The sequence below is a fragment of the Oncorhynchus nerka genome, linkage group LG20 (assembly GCF_034236695.1).
Source record: "Oncorhynchus nerka isolate Pitt River linkage group LG20, Oner_Uvic_2.0, whole genome shotgun sequence".
NCBI classification, from domain to species: Eukaryota; Metazoa; Chordata; class Actinopteri; order Salmoniformes; family Salmonidae; genus Oncorhynchus; species Oncorhynchus nerka.
Window position 1 is genome coordinate 69,872,070 of NC_088415.1, and position 19,185 is coordinate 69,891,254.

At 41.6% G+C, this 19,185-nt stretch overlaps 1 pseudogene; it reads right to left on the bottom strand.

The window, feature by feature from the left end:
* Nucleotides 1-1,084: 1,084 nt before the first annotated feature.
* LOC115103032 (WW domain binding protein VOPP1-like) lies at nucleotides 1,085-18,829 on the bottom strand (annotated as a pseudogene).
* Nucleotides 18,830-19,185: the final 356 nt, after the last annotated feature.

Here is a 19,185-nt window from a genome sequence, read left to right on the forward strand (position 1 = left end):
TACCTGTTGTGTGAAGGATATGTACAAAACACCCATTTGCAGGATTTAATGTGGCACACTCAGAAAATGGGTGAAGATCAAAACGGATCCAATCCATTGGAAATGAATGAGAACTAATGTGATATAGAAAATCAATGGTTTGTGTTGTACAGCCCAGCAGCTTGCCTCCAGAGCACATACTGCAACACAGCTGGCTGCATGTTGAACATCATACTGACACCTAGTGGTTTAAAGTCTTCCATGATGTATCAGTATTCCTGTTGAATGGGAAAAGGGAGCACTGGAAAGGTTGTGGTAAGACATATTACATTGGGATTCTGGGCAAAGAGCATTGTAGCGACCTTAACTTGTAATATTTGGAAGGAACACCATTTATTTCCAGACTAATCACTTTATTAGGCAAGCTGGTGATATATTTACCCTCTGTTAATTCAGGATACTGTGATTTTTTTTGTATTTTTTTTTTGAAACAATGACCACACCATACCTGAATTCATTAGCAAATTGCATAAAATATAGAGGAAAGTCATGCACCAAAATGAATTAAGAGACAAAGCTAAACTGATTTGCCATGACTATAGTATGTCCACAGCATTTACAGGCTTCTGATCTACAGTAAACTTGTTCCTCAACTAGAGATACTAAATGCTCCAACCGCAGTGATATTAAACACATACCAGACAGTGGGCGATAATACAGTATCCTGAGTGGGTGATCTGAGTGAGTTGTGCTCAGATAGATGCTGCTCTTCCAGCTGACACAGTGTTGTTGACAGAGCACCTCTCTTTCGGAATCCATGTCTGTTTTTATCCTGTTGGGTCTCTTCGAGAGGTGACGTCAAAACAAACACTTTGACACAGATTCATTGTGATACAGACTGAAGCTGCTTTCAGGGCTGGTTTCTCAGACACAGATTAAGCCTAGTCCCGGACTAAAAAGCTATTTAAATGCATGCTTTTTTGTCCAGGGCCAGCGTCCCTTAATGAGATGTTTTTAATGTAGAGATGCTATTCCATTTCTAGTAATCTACAATATCAGACTCGCTTTTTACTCATGAGTCAAAACGTAGGATAGTGACCCTTCCTTATTGATGTGCAGAGAACTCTCTCTCGCTTTGCTGCCAGTTGTGGCGGCGTTGGGAACTCTGAAGGGTTTGAAATAATTTCATTAATTCCAATGTCTTTCCTCCAGGTTACCTCTTCTCCGAGGCCTGCAGCACCTGTTCATAGGGTAAGCAGTAAGCAGGAGGGGTTGGGTGTGGGTAGGGTGCTGCCAAGTGGGAGGGGTAGGGATCATCCCTCCTGGGTCCCCATAGTTCTGGGTCCCCATAGTTCTGCATGCTGGCCTGCTGCAGTCCTGGAGGACAAAGAGAGTAGATAAATTAATGAAAACTCACGTAGTTCACCATCTACGCACAGTATTTTGTTTCGTAAGGTTGACGTAAATAATGTGGCCCGCAATACAGGACATTTCACAAAAATACCACTGTTGTCCAGACTTGTCTGCTACACTGTCTGACTGCTACAGTGAAAGCTGAACTGAGTGACATTTGGTGTGAGAGAGGTCCGAATCTGAGCACGTGTTAAAGGCATGAATATGAATAAGCAGCATTTCTCAGCTCAGTTCCATTTGGTCCACTCAGTGACAGATTTTGGTGCAGCACTGAACTAGAATGTATCACATTTTAAACCTCAACACAGAAAACACATGGAATAATAGCACTATTATATTTTACTCTTCTTCCCTCCAGAGCCAAAACATGAAATATGAATACCCATATTTCCAGATCAATGAGTGGAGGGGCTAGTGTGTGTGTGTGTGTGTGTGTGTGTGTGTGTCAGTCAAAATAGCAAGAATGTGTTCAGAGTGACATCAGCCAGAATGGATCCAAGAAGCCGACCCAGTGTTAGTCCCACATTGCACCCTATTCCCTTCATAGTGCACTACTTTTGGCCCAAACCCTATTTGTAGTGGACTATATAGGAACCAGTGTGCCATTTTGGATCCAGAATCAGAAAAAGAGAGTCAATCACTGTACTGAGATCCGAGACTGGTCCTTTCTGACCAGATCATTATAGTAAATTGAGAAAGGTTCATTTGTACTCTGCTATGTATAAATGACTGCGCTGAGTCTGGAATAGTGGGAGATGAAAGGAGAAAAGGAAATAACTTGATGGGGGGCGGGGATAAAATAGAGAAGATCTGGAGAGAGGCTGTGGTAGTGGGGTATTGAGTAAGAAAAGAAAAGTGAGAGGAGTGAGTGGGAGGAGAAAGAGTGGGAGAGGGAATAGAAGAGGAGGATGTACATATGGGACTCACCTGGAGCTGTCATTGGGTGTCTGGCGAATGCCACATTAAAGATGTCTTCAGGAAGGGGGAGGGGTACATGCATCTGCGGATGAAGAACCCCGCCCCACAGCAGAACAACACACCCATCATCAGCAGCAGCCTGCAAACAAAGACAGCAAAAACGTACATAATACACGCTACTTAACCATCAATTCATGGCCTTACATTGACAGACTAAGAGATAAAAGAAAGATGGCATGAAAGGAATAAGGAGCTTCAAGATGTTCTGACTGAGGAAATTAGACTTGAGTCTTCTGTGATATCAGTGGTAGTTGTTGATAGAATTCATGGGCTCAATTTACTGGACTGAAAGAGTTCATCCTTGACAGTCCGAAATTTCTACTACACTAGTATAGGAATACCTTAATAGCCCAATATTGATATTAATTGGATTGTCTCTGAATGTTTGAAAAGGCTGAGGGACCTTGCTTTGTCTTTTCTGTCTGCAAAAATACCTTTCACAAGCCTTGTTTAAACCTGGTGCTAATGTAGCACATGGGGATGTGTGAAACGTATTCCTCAGCCTGAAGTGTCCCCACTTGCGCCAGTGAATAGCCAGTTTTTCGTGTGGCACCAACTGCTGAGAAGATGCTTCAAGAGGGCGGTCACGTGCTAGCAAGGCAAAGGTCCTGAGTTCTTGTCAGGCATGGGCCGAATCGGAAGGAAGTGATACTCACTAAGCAAGCAGCGTGACGTCGTTTACAGTGGTGCCGTGACCCAGATTAACAGTTGCGCTCAGATCAATGATGGGATCACTGTTGAGTAAGTTTAAGTGGTGAATGGAGCATATGGGGATGTGTGATGCCCCACCACATATGGGTGCCCCACCACCACAGAAAGCACTGAGCTAAGCTGAATCACCTGCAATTTGGAGCTACCTTACTCAAGAAAGCAAAAAAATAGAAAATTATTAAATCAATGTTGTTGTTTTTTACATTGTTTGCAAACTGATATGTGACACGTATTAATACCAAAATAACATGCAAAACAGGGGGGCCACTGCATAAGACAATGGTGCCACCTGTCAATGATTTCTTGAAATGGTCTCACTGTCAAGATCTGTCTACACTTGTGAGATATCCAGACCAAATACGTGCCTAACTCCCTCCGGAGGTAGGTGGTCAGGGAGATCAGATCACAATGCATCTTTTTTTTTTTTTTTTTGTCTACACCTGTCCAAAAATTTTGGGCACAATCAGATTGTGGACAAGATCAGAACAAAAGCTACATGTTAGCACCAGGTATAAATGGGGCCATTGTCTTATTGAATCTGATTTAAGATGGGGGCTAGGTGAAGGATTCATTCTAAATTATAAACTGGGCGGTTCGAGCCCTGAATGCTGATTGTCTGACAGCCGTGGTATATTTAAGGAATAAGGCATGAGGGGGTGTGGTATATGGCCAATATACCACGGCTAAGGGCTGTTCGTGTTGTGTTGTGCATAAGGATTGCCTGGCTACAGCCCTATTGGCCATATACCACAATTGTTATTATCAACTTGTTACCAACGTAATTAGAGCAGTTAAAATAAATATTTTGTCATACCCCTGGTATAAGGCTGTCAGCCAATCATCATTCAAAGCAGAAGTTATACCACAGGTATGACAAAAATATATATTTTTTTACTGATCTAATTACGTTGGTAACCAGTTCATAGTAGCAATAAGGCACCTCGGGAGTTTATGGTATATGGCCAATATACCAGGGCTAAGAGCTGTATCCAGGGACTCCCCGTTGAGTCGTGCGTAAGAACAGCCCTTAGCCGTGGTATATTGGCTATATACCACCCCCACGCCTTATTGTTTAAATATAGTATAGGGACCTTTCTTTCAAACTGGTGTACTGAACTGAAGAACAAACTAAAGTCAAGACCAATGTTCCCTCCTGAAGGACTGCTGCGCTGAAGAAATACCACGACGCGCAAAGACGAGACTGAATTTCACTGAGTTCGTCCCATTAGTTTGCACTATTCTCTGTTCAACATTATATCAGCCCCTTTTCAATTAAACAAAACAAAACAAATCTAACTTTGCAAGATTGGGTCTGTGATTTTGTTGTAGGCAGAGCCAGAGCGCAATTGAGTATAATTATATTGGCCGAGGTAGCCCACGAGCGGTCTTTCAATCACCCAGTTCAGATCAGTGCGTACAGTAGCGCGTGTGCGTGCACATGTTGATATTCTTTGCGAGTTATTAGCCAAGTTATAGATAAGTATAGGTCAGCAACAGGGAGATACTTCTTCACACAAGAGCACAAAACCTGTAGGCTACATTTCAAGTTGTCTTTGAAAAGTCAGTCAGATGAAAAACGTATGTCTTAATTAAAGGGGCAGTGTCCTTTAATTAGGTGTGTGTGGGTTCTAGTTCTGTTTTTCCTGCTGAGGGGTGCCCAATACCTGTGCCCAGAGGGGAGTAGTTCAAAGTCCGGGTACAGGGGGTGGCTTGGGTCTAAAATGATTTGTCATACTTCAGCATAAAGGTTCCTCTTGACCAATGCTCCCTCAAATTTTGGGGGGAACTGAGCACATTTTAGGTCTTGTAAGCGGAAACTTGAACATTGTGAGATTTTTGTGCAACTCCTGGCACGTGTTTACAGTGAACACTAAGGCTGTACCCTTACAGTTTTAGATGGTTGCCAATAGGCTATTGTGGCTATTTGAGCATAAAGTAGACCTACCAACAAATCCAATGGAGCAAATCTCATAAAATCTTCACATGGAAATAGCTTTTGATTTCTATGATATAGCCTACAGTAACCTATATGTGGTGTTCAGTACAGGCCTACATTGCATGAGACTTTTAAAAACGTTTTTACATTATGAAGGGCTTGACATCAATTAATTATTTTTTACTTGGTCTTTAACACCATGGGCCAAATAGGTGACTGTAAACAGGAGGCTAGTGGCACCTTAATTGGGGAGGATGGGCTCATAGTAATGGCTGGAACGGAGTGAATGGAATGTTATTGAACACATCAAACACATGGTTTCCATGTGTTTGAAACCATTCCATTTACTTCATTCCAGCCATTATGAGAAGTCCTCCCATCAGCAGCCTCCTGTGGTACACACACACACACACACACACACACACACACACACACACACACACACACACACACACACACACACACACACACACACACACACACACACACACACACACACACACACACACACACACACACACACACACGAGAGAGAGCAGTTTCTGACTGAATTGCATATTAGGATCATGTCATAACAATTAAGCATTTCACTGTGAGCCAGTGTAGCTATTTTAAGCTACAGCAAGAAGCCCTCGCATGAGGGGCATGTTCTAAGTAGAAACAAAGGAGTTCCCAAAGGACCGCAAACTCTATGAACAAACTAATGTCTTATGCATAAATGCACACAAGTACATGCAGGGAGCAAGTTAATGCGAGAGAGAGTGAAAAATACAGAGCGAGACAGAAAGAAGATTGAGAAAAAGAGAGAGAGGAGGGAGGAGAGAAGTAAGACTGGCAGGCTATTATTGGGGGAACTCACCAGAAGTACCATAGTCTCTGGATGGAGAGGGCTCGGACACAGCACCGTGTCCCACAACAGTCCTCATACGATCGGCATCTACAATACACACACACATACATCTAGAATACTGACTAAGAGAAGGCTTTTGTGCAAATCAAATCAAATTGATTTATATAGCCCTTCGTACATCAGCTGATATCTCAAAGTGCTGTACAGAAACCCAGCCTAAAACCCCAAACAGCAAGCAATGCAGGTGTAGAAGCATGGTGGCTAGGAAAAACTCCCTAGAAAGGCCAAAACCTAGGAAGAAACCTAGAGAGGAACCAGGCTATGTGGGGTGGCCAGTCCTCTTCTGGCTGTGCCGGGTGGAGATTATAACAGAACATGGCCAAGATGTTCAAATGTTCATAAATGACCAGCATGGTCGAATAATAATAAGGCAGAACAGTTGAAACTGGAGCAGCAGCATGGCCAGGTGGACTGGGGACAGCAAGGAGTCATCATGTCAGGTAGTCCTGGGGCATGGTCCTAGGGCTCAGGTCCTCCGAGAGAGAGAAAGAAAGAGAGAAGGAGAGAATTAGAGAACGCACACTTAGATTCACACAGGACACCGAATAGGACAGGAGAAGTACTCCAGATATAACAAACTGACCCTAGCCCCCCGACACAAACTACTGCAGCACAAATACTGGAGGCTGAGACAGGAGGGGTCAGGAGACACTGCAAACAGTATAGTCTTCCAACATCCCTATCAAAACACATTAACAAATGGCAGTTCTCATAAGCACAGTACAATTTACAATACTGCGGGAAAAGTCAGAGAAAAATACCAAGTGGCCCAGTAAAATAGACATGTCAAGCAGATGAAAACTGCTCTGCGGTCTAAGATGAATATTGAGTAAACTATTGAGGGTACACTGAGTTTAGTTCCACGTCCTTTCATTTCAGTTTGTCTTGAGTCCCTGAGCTGAAATTGGATCGCTATCTGAACCCCCTGCAGATCAATTGTCAGCATCTGTATAGAGGAAATCTGATGATGAATTGTTCTCTGTGACTTGACTACTGTGTGTGCGACACACACACACACACACACACACACACACACACACACACACACACACACATACCTTCGCCCAGATACAAAAAGTTTTCTACGTCAAATATCGGAACTTTTAGGTAGCCATTTATTTATTTATTTTGTATATATTTTTTGAAAGTTAACAATTAATCATACTTATGAAAAATTATTATTATAGGATAATATGTTTGATACAGTGTGATGTTTTTTTGATGAGGTGGGGCTGATTGTGTCAGGCAGAGATGTGATTTGGCAGTTCCAGTCTTCAGATCTGCCCTGCACAGAGAGCAGCAGTGTCTGATGTTTTTCAAGGGCGTAAAGCAGCTTCAGTTTTAAACATGGAGGAGAGATTATTTATGGAATCATTACAGATTTCAGAGAAATGTTCATCATCCACTGAGCTGCACAGAACATTAAATCCTCTGGCTAAATAGACAGCAAACCACTTCCATGACAAATCCTCCTCGACATTTAAAATGCTCCCTCTCCTACTGTCAGTATTTTGTACTGTATTTCAACACCAGCCGTACTAGAAGGGTGAGAGCTAATTTACCAGCTTTCAGCATTAAAGTGATACTTCAGGATTTTGGCAATAAGACCTTTTATTTACTTCCCCAGATTCAGATTAATTTATAATTCACTGTATCACAATTCCAGTGTGTCAGAAGTTTACATACACTTAAGCTGACTGTGCCTTTAAACAGCTTGGAAAATTCCCGAAAATGATATCATGGCTTCAGAAACACTGGTAGGCTAATTGAAATCATTTGAGTCAATTGGAGGTGAACCAGCGGATGTATTTGAAGGCCTAACTTCAAACTCAGTGCCTCTTTGCTTGACATCATGGGAAAATCAAAATAAATCAGCCAAGACCTCAGGAAAAAAAGGTATATCTTCACAAGTCTGGTTCATCCTTGGGAGCAAATTCCAAACATCTGAAGGTACCATGTTTATCTGTACAAGCAATAGTATGCAAGTTTAAACACCATGGGACCACGCAGCCGTCATAATGCTCAGGAAGGAGACGCGTTCTGTCTCCTAGAGATGAACGTACTTTGGTGCGAAAAATGCAAATCAATCCCAGAATAACAGCAAAGGACCTGGTGAATATGTTGGAGGAAACAGGTACAAAAATATCTATATCCACAGTAAAACAAGTCTTATATCAACATAACCTGAAAGGCCGCTCAGCAAGGAAGAAGCCGATGCTCCAAAACAGCCATAAAAAATTCAGACTACAGTTTGCAACTGCACATGGGGACTAAGATCGTAGTTTTTGGAGAAATGTCCTCTGGTCTGATGAAACAAAAATATAACTGTTTGGCCACAATGACCATCGTTATGTTTGGAGGAAAAAGGGGGAGGCTTGCAAGCCGAAGAACACCATCCCAACCGTGAAGCACGGGGGTGGCAGCATCATGTTGTGGGGGTGCTTTGCTGCAGGAGGGACTGGTGCACTTCACAAAATAGATGGCGTCATGAGGTAGGACAATTATGTGGATATATTAAAGCAACATCTCAAGACATCAGTCAGGAATTTAAAGCTTGGTCGCAAATGGGTCTTCCAAATGGACAATGCCCCCAAGCACACTTCCAAAGTTGTGCCAAAATAGCTTAAGGACAACAACGTCAAGGTATTGGAGTGGCCATCACAATGCCCTGACCTCAATCCTATAGAAAATTTGTGGGCAGAACTGAAAAAGCGTGTGCGAGCAAGGAGGCCTACAAACCTGACTCAGTTACACCAGCTCTGTCAGGAGGAATGGGCCAAAATTCACCCAACTTATTGTGGGAAGCTTGTGGAAGGCTATCCGAAACATTTGACCTTACACAATTTATAGGCAATGCTACCAAATACTAATTGAGTGTATGTAAATTTCTGACCCACTGGGAATGTGATGAAAGAAATAAAAGCTGAAATAAATCATTCTCTCTACTATTATTCTGACATTTCACATTCTTAAAATAAAGTGGTCATCCTAACTGACCTAAGACAGGGCATTTTTACTCGGATTAAATGTCAGGAATTGTGAAAAACTGAGTTTAAATGTATTTGGCTAAGGTGTATGTAAACTTCCGACTTCAACTGTATACTGTATCTAAGAAAGTAATAATAAGTGTATGTTGTGTAGTAAGCTGTTAGTAGCCCATGTGCCTCACCCTAATCATTTGGTCTATTTTCACCAATTCAGTATTGTAAACATATCGTTCGTGGTCACACGTGTCAAATTAAAAGCTTCTTTAACGCATCAAATAGTGTTATATGATGTGTATCTTTTTTGACACATAAAAGACCCAAACGGCGTTCCATGTGCCTCACCCTAATAATTATATTTTCACCTCTTAATTTTGCCTACTGTTTTAACTGTAGCCTATAACCTGTTTTAGAGAAATGTAATCATTGAGCTTTCCTTGTCTGTTTATTTGCCCCTTTTATTTATCCTACGGTTCTAGCTAGTTGTACAAGGAGTATACTGTAAGAACGGTCCATGTTCTGAATTCTGGCACTGTACATTTCAAAAGTGCTGCTGTTGGGACAGCTTTATGTAGGCCCTAACAGTTTGTGGGCACCGTTCGTCACCGTAATAGTGCAATTAATGTATTGTTTAGTCTTGTGTAGTGGCTTTGCTGGCATGCATCCCACATTTTGTTTTTTTCCCCCACTAAGATGTACATGCTAAAATCACCACTGCACTAGTGCAATGACGAAGTTTATAGGTATCTGCTAGCATTCTAGCAGATACTCTTAACTTCCTTCATACTGGTATGGTAGAAAAAATTACAAGATTATGTTATAATACTGTTTATGCATCAAATAAGGTTTGATGAGTACTCTCATCTGTGTCTGTGGGACTGGGCCTTGGCGCTAGCAATTGATTTATGATGCCTTGGTGATAAAACCGACAGCCTGCATTCCATAGAATGAGTTGGTGTTTGTATACTGTGAGGTACCAGGGAGGAGATGTCTCTGGTGTGGGCGGCTGATAGGAGGAACCTTGTCTTAGGGGCCAAACCCTCTTTTCTATACAATTTGAACAGTCCTCACAGTAAATGCTATCTGGCTGGGGGATACTCTTTCTCACATACAAATCCTAACCTTTATGATTCATACAAACTTTTCCAGACATCTTTTGTTTGTCACGTATTCAGGAGTATGTGTCTTAACTATGAAATAGTGTGGCTCGGTTCTGCTCCTTGAGTTCTCCCATCACATTTCAGAGTGTGGTATCCACCCGCTTCATTGCAATAATGAATCGATATTAAATAAAGATGACAAGAAATTACAAAGTCTTGCTCCTTTGAATCAGAAATATTCCACGGCACTGGACACAGAGACATAAAAATTGTATCCACTAGTTCTTCTGACTCTGGGGAAGTAGATAAAGGACATCATTGTCAAAATCCCGAAGTATAACCAGAGACTCTCAGTTCGCGCCCAGGCTCTGTCGCAGCCGGCCGCAACTGGGATGTCCGTGGGGCGACGCACAATTGGCCTAGCGTCGTCCGGGTTAGGCCGGTAGGGATATCCTTGTCTCATCGCGCACCAGCAACTCCTGTGGCGGGCCGGGCGCAGTGCACGCTAACCAAGGTCGCCAGGTGCACGGTGTTTCCTCCGACATATTGGTGCGGCTGGCTTCCTGGTTGGATGCGCGCTGTGTTAAGAAGCAGTGTGGCTTGGTTGGGTTGTGTTTCGGAGGACGCATGACTTTCGACCTTCGTCTCTCCCGAGCCCGTACGGGAGTTGTAGCGATGAGACAAGATAGTAACTACTAAATAATTGGGGAGAAAAAGAAAAATCCGGAATTATCCTTTGAAGGCCATCCATTACACAAGTAATTAGCAGCACATCGCTAGGGCCCCGATTTCGATTGAGGAAAGTATGCCTTTCTTACGCACTTTTCAGTAATCGGTATTCAGACTTACCTTATTAAGGTGTGTAACAGGCTTTGCAGGCGTGGTTCCCTTTACGCGCTGAATAAATGTAATTTAACTGCTGAAAACTCTCCCACTTGCTGGCAACAGATTTTTTCACGCCTTCATTCAACAGGGTTTTCAGTACATTTATGTTAAGCCATCCCTTTAAATACGGTGTACATTCATTTTGTTGACAGACTAGAATGGATTAAGAGAATAGGTTCAGAAAATAGGGATCGATGAAAGAAAGCCATCTAAATAAATACATATTCGTCTCCGTATCGACACCAACTGGTAGATTTACAAATATTCAGATCTTGTAGAATATTTATGCAAATTTTAGGGTTAGGAAAGTATGTATGAATCATTAAAAAATGCTGGTTTGGAGAGACTTGAAATATATTGATGAATAAAAAATACAGTGGTTTGAGTCATTCTGAAAATTGCCACATGCAGTTATTTAACCCTTGGTAATGTTGGAAGATTAGTGCATATAGAATTAAAATAGGGAGAATAGTGTACAATAGTAGGCTATACTCACCTCTATTGCCTATGCTAACCATGGAACTGTATGATGACACAGCTAAGTATTGCGCCATGCTTTGGGTTCAAACTGTACAGCTTGGTCTGCACTCTGCTCCATAACAATTGAATTAGCCTACATGCAGTGGCGATTTTAGCATGTTTTTATTTATTTTATTTAATTTAACCAGGTAGGCTAGTTGAGAACAAGTTCTGATTTGCAACTGCGAACTGGCCAAGATAAAGCAAAGCAGTTCGACATATACAACAACACAGAGTTACACATGGAATAAACAAACATACAATCAATAATACAGTACAAATATCTATATACAGCATGTGCAAATGAGGTAGGATAAGGGAGGTAAAGGCAATAAATAGGCCATGGTGGCGAAGTAATTACAATATAGCAATTAAACACTGGAATGGTAGAATGTGCAGAAGATGTACAGTGGGGCAAAATAGTATTTAGTCAGCCACCAATTGTGCAAGTTCTCCCACTTAAAAAGATGAGAGAGGCCTGTAATTTTCATCATAGGTACACTTCAACTATGACAGACAAAATGAGAAAAAAACATTGTAGGATTTTTTATGAATTTATTTGCAAATTATGGTGGAAAATTAGTATTTGGTCACCTACAAACAAGCAAGATTTCTGGCTCTCACAAACCTGTAACTTCTTCTTTAAGAGGCTCCTTTGTCCCCCACTCGTTACCTGTATTAATGGCACCTGTTTGAACTTCTTATCAGTACAAAAGACACCTGCCCACAACCTCAAACAGTCACACTCCAAACTCCACTATGGCCAAGACCAAAGAGCTGTCAAAGGACACCAGAAACAAAATTGTAGACCTGCACCAGGCTGGGAAGACTGAATCTGCAATAGGTAAGCAGCTTGGTTTGAAGAAATCAACTGTGGGAGCAATTATTAGGAAATCGAAGACATACAAGACCACTGATAATCTCCCTCTATCTGGGGCTCCGCGCAAGATCTCACCCCGTGGGGTCAAAATGATCACAAGAACGGTGAGCAAAAATCCCAGAACCACACGGGGGGACCTAGTGAATGACCTGCAGAGAGCTGGGACCAAAGTAACAAAGCCTACCATCAGTAACACACTATGCCGCCAGGGACTCAAATCCTGCAGTGCCAGACGTGTCCCCCTGCTTAAGCCAGTACATGTCCAGGCCCGTCTGAAGTTTGCTAGAGAGCATTTGGATGATCCAGAAGAAGATTGGGAGAATGTCATATGGTCAGATGAAACCAAAATATAACTTTTTGGTAAAAACTCAACTCGTCGTGTTTGGAGGACAAAGAATGCTGAATTGCATCCAAAGAACACCATACCTACTGTGAAGCATGGGGGTGGAAACATCATGCTTTGGGGCTGTTTTTCTGCAAAGGGACCAGGACGACTGATCCGTGTAAAGGAAAGAATGAATGGGGCCATGTATCGTGAGATTTTGAGTGAAAACCTCCTTCCATCAGCAAGGGCATTGAAGATGAAACGTGGCTGGGTCTTTTAACATAACAATGATCCCAAACACACCACCCGGGCAACGAAGGAGTGGCTTCGTAAGAAGCATTTCAAGGTCCTGGAGTGGCCTAGCCAGTCTCCAGATCTCAACCCCATAGAAAATCTTTGGAGGGAGTTGAAAGTCCGTGTTGCCCAGCAACAGCCCCAAAACATCACTGCTCTAGAGGAGATCTGCATGGAGGAATGGGCCTAAATACCAGCAACAGTGTGTGAAAACCTTGTGAAGACTTACAGAAAACGTTTGACCTCTGTCATTGCCAACAAAGGGTATAACAAAGCATTGAGATACACTTTTGTTATTGACCAAAAATACTTATTTTCCACCATAATTTGCAAATAAATTCATTAAAAATCCTACAATGTGATTTTCTGGATTTTTTTCTCATTTTGTCTGTCATAGTTGAAGTGTACCTATGATGAAAATTACATATTTTTAAGTGGGAGAACTTGCACAATTGGTGGCTGACTAAATACTTTTTTGCCCCACTGTGTGTGCAAGTAGAGATACTGGGGTGCAAAGGAGCAAGATAAATAAATACAGTATGGGGATGGGGTAGATTGGATGGGCTAATTTACAGATGAGCTATGTGCAGGTGCAGAGATCTGTGAGCTGCTCTGACAGCTGGTGTTTAAAGTTAGTGAGGGGGGTAAGAGTCTCCAGCTTTAGTGATTTTTGCAGTTCGTTCCAGTCATTGGCAGCAGAGAACTGGAAGGTGAGGCGGCCAAAGGAAGAATTGGCTTTGGGGGTGACCAGTGAGATATACCTGCTGGAGCACGTGGGGCAAAAAAAAAAAAAATGCGGGATACATGCCAGCAAAGCCACTACACAACAGAACACTAAACTATACATTAATTGCACTATAATGGTGACAAATGGTACCCACAAACTGTTAGGGCCTACATAAAGCTGTCCCAACAGCAGAGTCCCAACACCTTACCACTGCTACACCTGGCTATTAGCGGAGCCTTATCTGGTAGGACTACAGTTCATTCAGCCTCATTTACTGCCTTTTAAAAAAACATAGCTGACATGGCTGACTTGCTTAAACAAATGTGGTTTCTACTGACAAATGAGATGTACAAACTATTGCATAAGGGGACGACAAGCAGATAAGAGGCCATCCGTAATTTCGATGAAGACATTAATGAGCGAGCTAGGACAGACGTAGTCTATTTAACTATTTGTTCAGCACTTTTGAAATGCACAGCAACATAATTCAGAACATGGGCTGTTCTTACAGTGTTCTCCCTGTACACCAAGTCAGAACCATAGGATAAATAAAGGGGGCATATACTGTAAGACAATGAAAGCTCTTACAATATTCAATGATTACATTTCTCAAAAACAGGTTATAGGCTACATGTGCACCACCAAGTCATAACAGTAGGAGAAATTAAGAGGTGAAAATATACCAAATTATTAGGGTGAGGCACATTGGCTAATTACAGCTTACTACACAACATACATTTAGTATTACTTTCTTTGCTACAGTATACATATCTCCCTGGCATATTACATAATTTATGCAGCAGCATACAAGACATTTTTGGACTCACCTTGTTGTGCTGTGCTCACTTGAACAGGAAGGTGTCGCGGCGGTCCTTCGTGGGCAAATTTTGTCATCAAACTTTGTCATCAAAGTCTGGCATTCTCTGGATTTATGGTGCTTTCAAGACAACTGGGAACTCGAGAGAGAAAAAAAAAGTTGAATCATGATGATGTCAGTGATCTTCAGGTTGTAGCTCTAAAAAGAAGTCTGAGTTCCAAATTTACAATTGCGAGTTGGATGAAAGTTCAAAAAGTATTTTCCCAGTCGTAGCTAATTTCCCGAGTTCTCAGTTGTCCTGAACTCACTAAAGTCCGATTTTGTAGTTCCGAGTTAACAGTTGTTTTGAGCAAGGCACAAATGATGATTCATTGACAGCATGGCCAATGCTGAATGTTTATCATTTTAAACTAGGAAAAGAGACCCTTAATCTTAGATTTGGGACTACATAGCCACTCCACTGAATAGCAGGTTGATGGTTGTTTTGCAATGCTTGCAGTTAGCCACTGATTCCTTCCAAACCACTCATTGTTGAATTTGCAATTTCCAACTTGTTGTGTAATATTTATGTCCAATGTCCGATGAGCACCGATTTTATCTATAATCTCTTAATTACTTATCTTCATATGATTAGAATTAAAAAGGATTTGCCAGTAGATTGTTGACTTGATTCATGATGATGACTGCTAGCTAAGATTTTGAAAGTATGATGTTGACATGATCAGACCAAGCAAAAAAAGAAATGTCCCTTTTTCAAAGATAATTCATAAACATCCCAACAACTACCCCCCCCCCCCCCCCTAAATGTAGGGCTCTAAATAGGCTCTGGATCACCACTGCCTATGTCTTTTTTTCTAAAACAGATCTAAAACAAGTGTAATATATATTTACAATTCCCTTATCCAAACTAATTACTCATTTATCTAGCTCCTTTCAATAGTTCTTATCAAGTTGTGAATTACAGTGCATGGAGAATACTGTTATTTCTAACAAAATAAATTAAGGAGATGTTTTTTCCACTTGGAACCAGTAGGTTCTTTCGACCTTATTCATGGTTTACTCTCGGGTAAAAGTGGTGGAATTATGAGGGAATTAAATCAAGGTCAGATTACAGCGTAATTATAAACACACCTCCACCACACCTTAATTTCTTAGATCTCCACCAGAACTAATAGCAGCTCAAGAGCATGCTATTCTCATGATTAAGTTCAAGTTCAGAATACGCAAAGAGAGAAAAGTGCATAAAAATGTAATGACGTTCCATTTACACTCGTGTCGGATGGGCATAGAGCTGAGCCAGCAGTCTCTTAATAGTGCACTATAATTCCACACAGTCTGCCTGCACTATACTCTATTTCAGTAGATCTGTGTGTGCACTTTTTTTTACAGAGGCAATGCAATCCAAATCTCCCAGTTAATGCAGTAAAGATCTCCTTTCTCTACCACCATAACTTCAACTCCTACTGATGTATCACCACTGTAATGCATTTCTAAAAGCATAGTGGCCAGCTTAGTGGCCAACATGTCTTTATAATTTATTTCAAAAGACTTGGTCTGAAGACTAATGCTTAGCCCATTAGTCCAATGATTTAGATCGAAATCAAAGATCTTCAATGAGGTGATTTCTCAACCCGGTGGATGCTGTGTGGGATTTGATGATTGGATTGGGAAAAGTTACAGCTTATTCTTTCTTTCCCCTCGCCGCTTCGACGGCATCCTATATGAATGACAGCCAGAATCAATCAGTCATAGGCCGGTATTAACTCATTAGAACTTTTCCAATCTGGTGATCTCGCTGTATTCATCCACATCCAGGGACCACTTTCTTTAATCAAACACAACCCGGTCTTTAAACAAGCCAGAGGGAATCAATAGACTGCACTCTTTAAGTTCACAAACAGTTCAATCAGCAGCATACCACCCTGCATCCCACTGCTGGCTTGCTTCTGAAGCTATTAAGCAGCGTTGGTCCTGGTCAGTCTCTGGATGGGAGACCAGATACTGCTGGAGGTGCTGTTGGAGGGCCAGTAGGAGACACACTTTCCTCTGGTCTAAAAAAAAATATCCCAATTCTCAAGGCAGTGATTGGGGACATTCCCCTGTGTAGGGTGCTGTCTTTCAGATGGGATGTTAAATGGGTGTCCTGATTCTCTGTGGTCACTGAAGATCCCATGACACTTATAGTAAGCGTAGGGGCGCAGGTCTCCTGGCTAAATTCCCAGTCTGGCCTTCATACCATCATAGTCACCTAATCATCCCCAGCTTACAATTGGCTCATTCATCTCCTCTCCCCTGTAACTATTCCCCAGGTCGTTGCTGTAAATGAGAATGTGTTCTCAGTCAACTTACCTGGTTAAATGAAGATGTGTTGTAAAATATGAATGTCTTAACAATAAATATAATGTATGCTACAATTAAATGTTGTCTGTGTCCAGGTAATTTTGTTACCCATGTGTGTGTACAGTATACTTACATTAAATGGATGGGGTAGCCTCCTTCAAAATACCAGCAGTAGTTCTTGGAAGCTGTGCACTGTCAATGACAAGAAGAAAACTAGTCATTGATTTATATTTGCTGGTATGAGATCAGAGGGCAAGTCAGAGGGAAAATTAAGTGTTCGGCATTTAAGTAGGAAACTTGTCAACCATGTGAATACCTTGTAGTTTTATTTTTTTGTGATGTGCCAGATGTGACCACCAAACAGGACTTGGTTGGCTTTTCATTAACACAAGTGAGACAAAAATCACTTACTGTAAGCAAAGTTTATATTTGATGAACCAAACTTCTATTTCATGCAATGCTCTATGTTCAGAGGCCAACTCAAGATGATTGTGAACCGGTGACTGCAAAGTCCAGACCAGACCAGAACCCACTATGCACACATACAGTTCAATGCCACCTCTGTCAGACTAGGCCCAGCACCTAATGTATAACAAGCCTCTAAAATGAGATACTAGAGAAAAATAGTCTGTGGGCTCTCACTATTATCTGCCCTCACTAGACATAATCACACTATTCCCCAGTGTTATTTTCTATGGCTCTGGCTTCTATGATGATGAGACATCCATTTTTGTTTGATGTCCATCCATCACCATGTAAGGTATGTGTGAGCTGTGAGGTGAGCCGGCTAGCCTTGGCCTTTATTGGATGGGAGTAATTGTGAGAAACACTCCAGCCTAGTTCTGCCAGGTGGATGTTTGTGTCCACGGTCAATTGCAGCATGTCCCTTCCATTTACACTCATGGCAAGGGGACAAAACAGCTCCTGAGCAGGACTGGAGTCTGCTTTTGGTCATCAGCAGAGGAGCTGGGCTCACGAACAATACCACAAAGAGCTGTTTGTCACTGCTTCAGTTCTGTCACAATTAACAACGATTAGAAGATGAAGAGATGCCTGTGTGTATGTGTGCGTGCAACTGTAGGTGTGTGTGAGTGTATGTGTCTGTTTGTATGTGCAGTCAGCTTTGTAAAATGGTATTGTGTGATCTATTTATTGGATGTTATTGGATGGGACCAAATGGTCTAGAGGCAATACAAGGCCAAACTAATTGTGGTACATATGATATGATCCAGGCTGATGTAAATATGAGTCCAGTAAGACTTCAATGAATGGTGAGTTTTTCTAAATATTGTTTCATTTCAAGAATATAGATTTTAATACATTATGTACAGAATATAATTCAATATACCACGGATTTATGTGACCTTACATAATTGCCTACATAATTGCCTAGCGTTCATAGGCCTAAATAGTTCTCAATAGCCCCCAACTTCTGCAGCAGCAGGGCGCATTGTTTTTGTTGACTTTCAATAAACCCCAAGGCTATAATATTTCAGAGAACAACGAGACAGTTCCGAAGACCGTCATACCCAGGCCTAAACCTTTTAACGGAAACAAAAAGAGGACAACAATTATTCACTTTAACATTGAATTGAATTTCTGGCTAAAAATATCACTCACCTCATCCACTAACCAAAACAGAAGTATGATTCCAAACAGAACTGGCATCATTCACGAAATGTCAACTTCGCTCACGGACAGTAGCCTCCACCTAAATACCGTGATAGTCCAAAATTAATCAGACATGTTTAGAAATCATTTGTCGCCACAGTGCGTTTGGTGAGCCACCGGCCATGACTCCGATGTTTGATCGACTGTCGGTGCCATTGGTCAATACGGTTTCAGTCCATCAAGCAATCGGAGTTGATCTCTTCTTCACAGTTGAGTTTGTCATTATCTTTTACATTAATTGTATCGAACGTAGCCTATTCTTTTCACACGCATAAAGATGATAAGACGACACGCCCCCACAGTAACTCTAGGAACACTGCAATCAAGGACGCAGAAGCACTGCTTGAAAGCAATCGCAAGCCATTGAACATTTTGAGCTTTTTTTTTAACCCAGGACAGGCTATGAGTCCACACTGTCACAACTTCAGTGTTACATTTAGATCACACAAATAATATGCAGTACAGGAAATGCAATATAGGTTGTCATTTGTAAAAGTAATGAGTAATTCATAAATACATTTATTTTTCACTTAATGATCTTATTGGTGTGGATTTACCCTGTTTCAGGAGTAACCCAGTGTTCTCTCTGATCACCATCAGCTCTACTCTGTGAGGCTATCAACAGAAGCAGATGGAACAGGCAGGAGCAACACTTACCAGTCCATCGACTGGTAACCATAGCCTGCAGATCAGACCAGTATTATGACCCTGGGCCA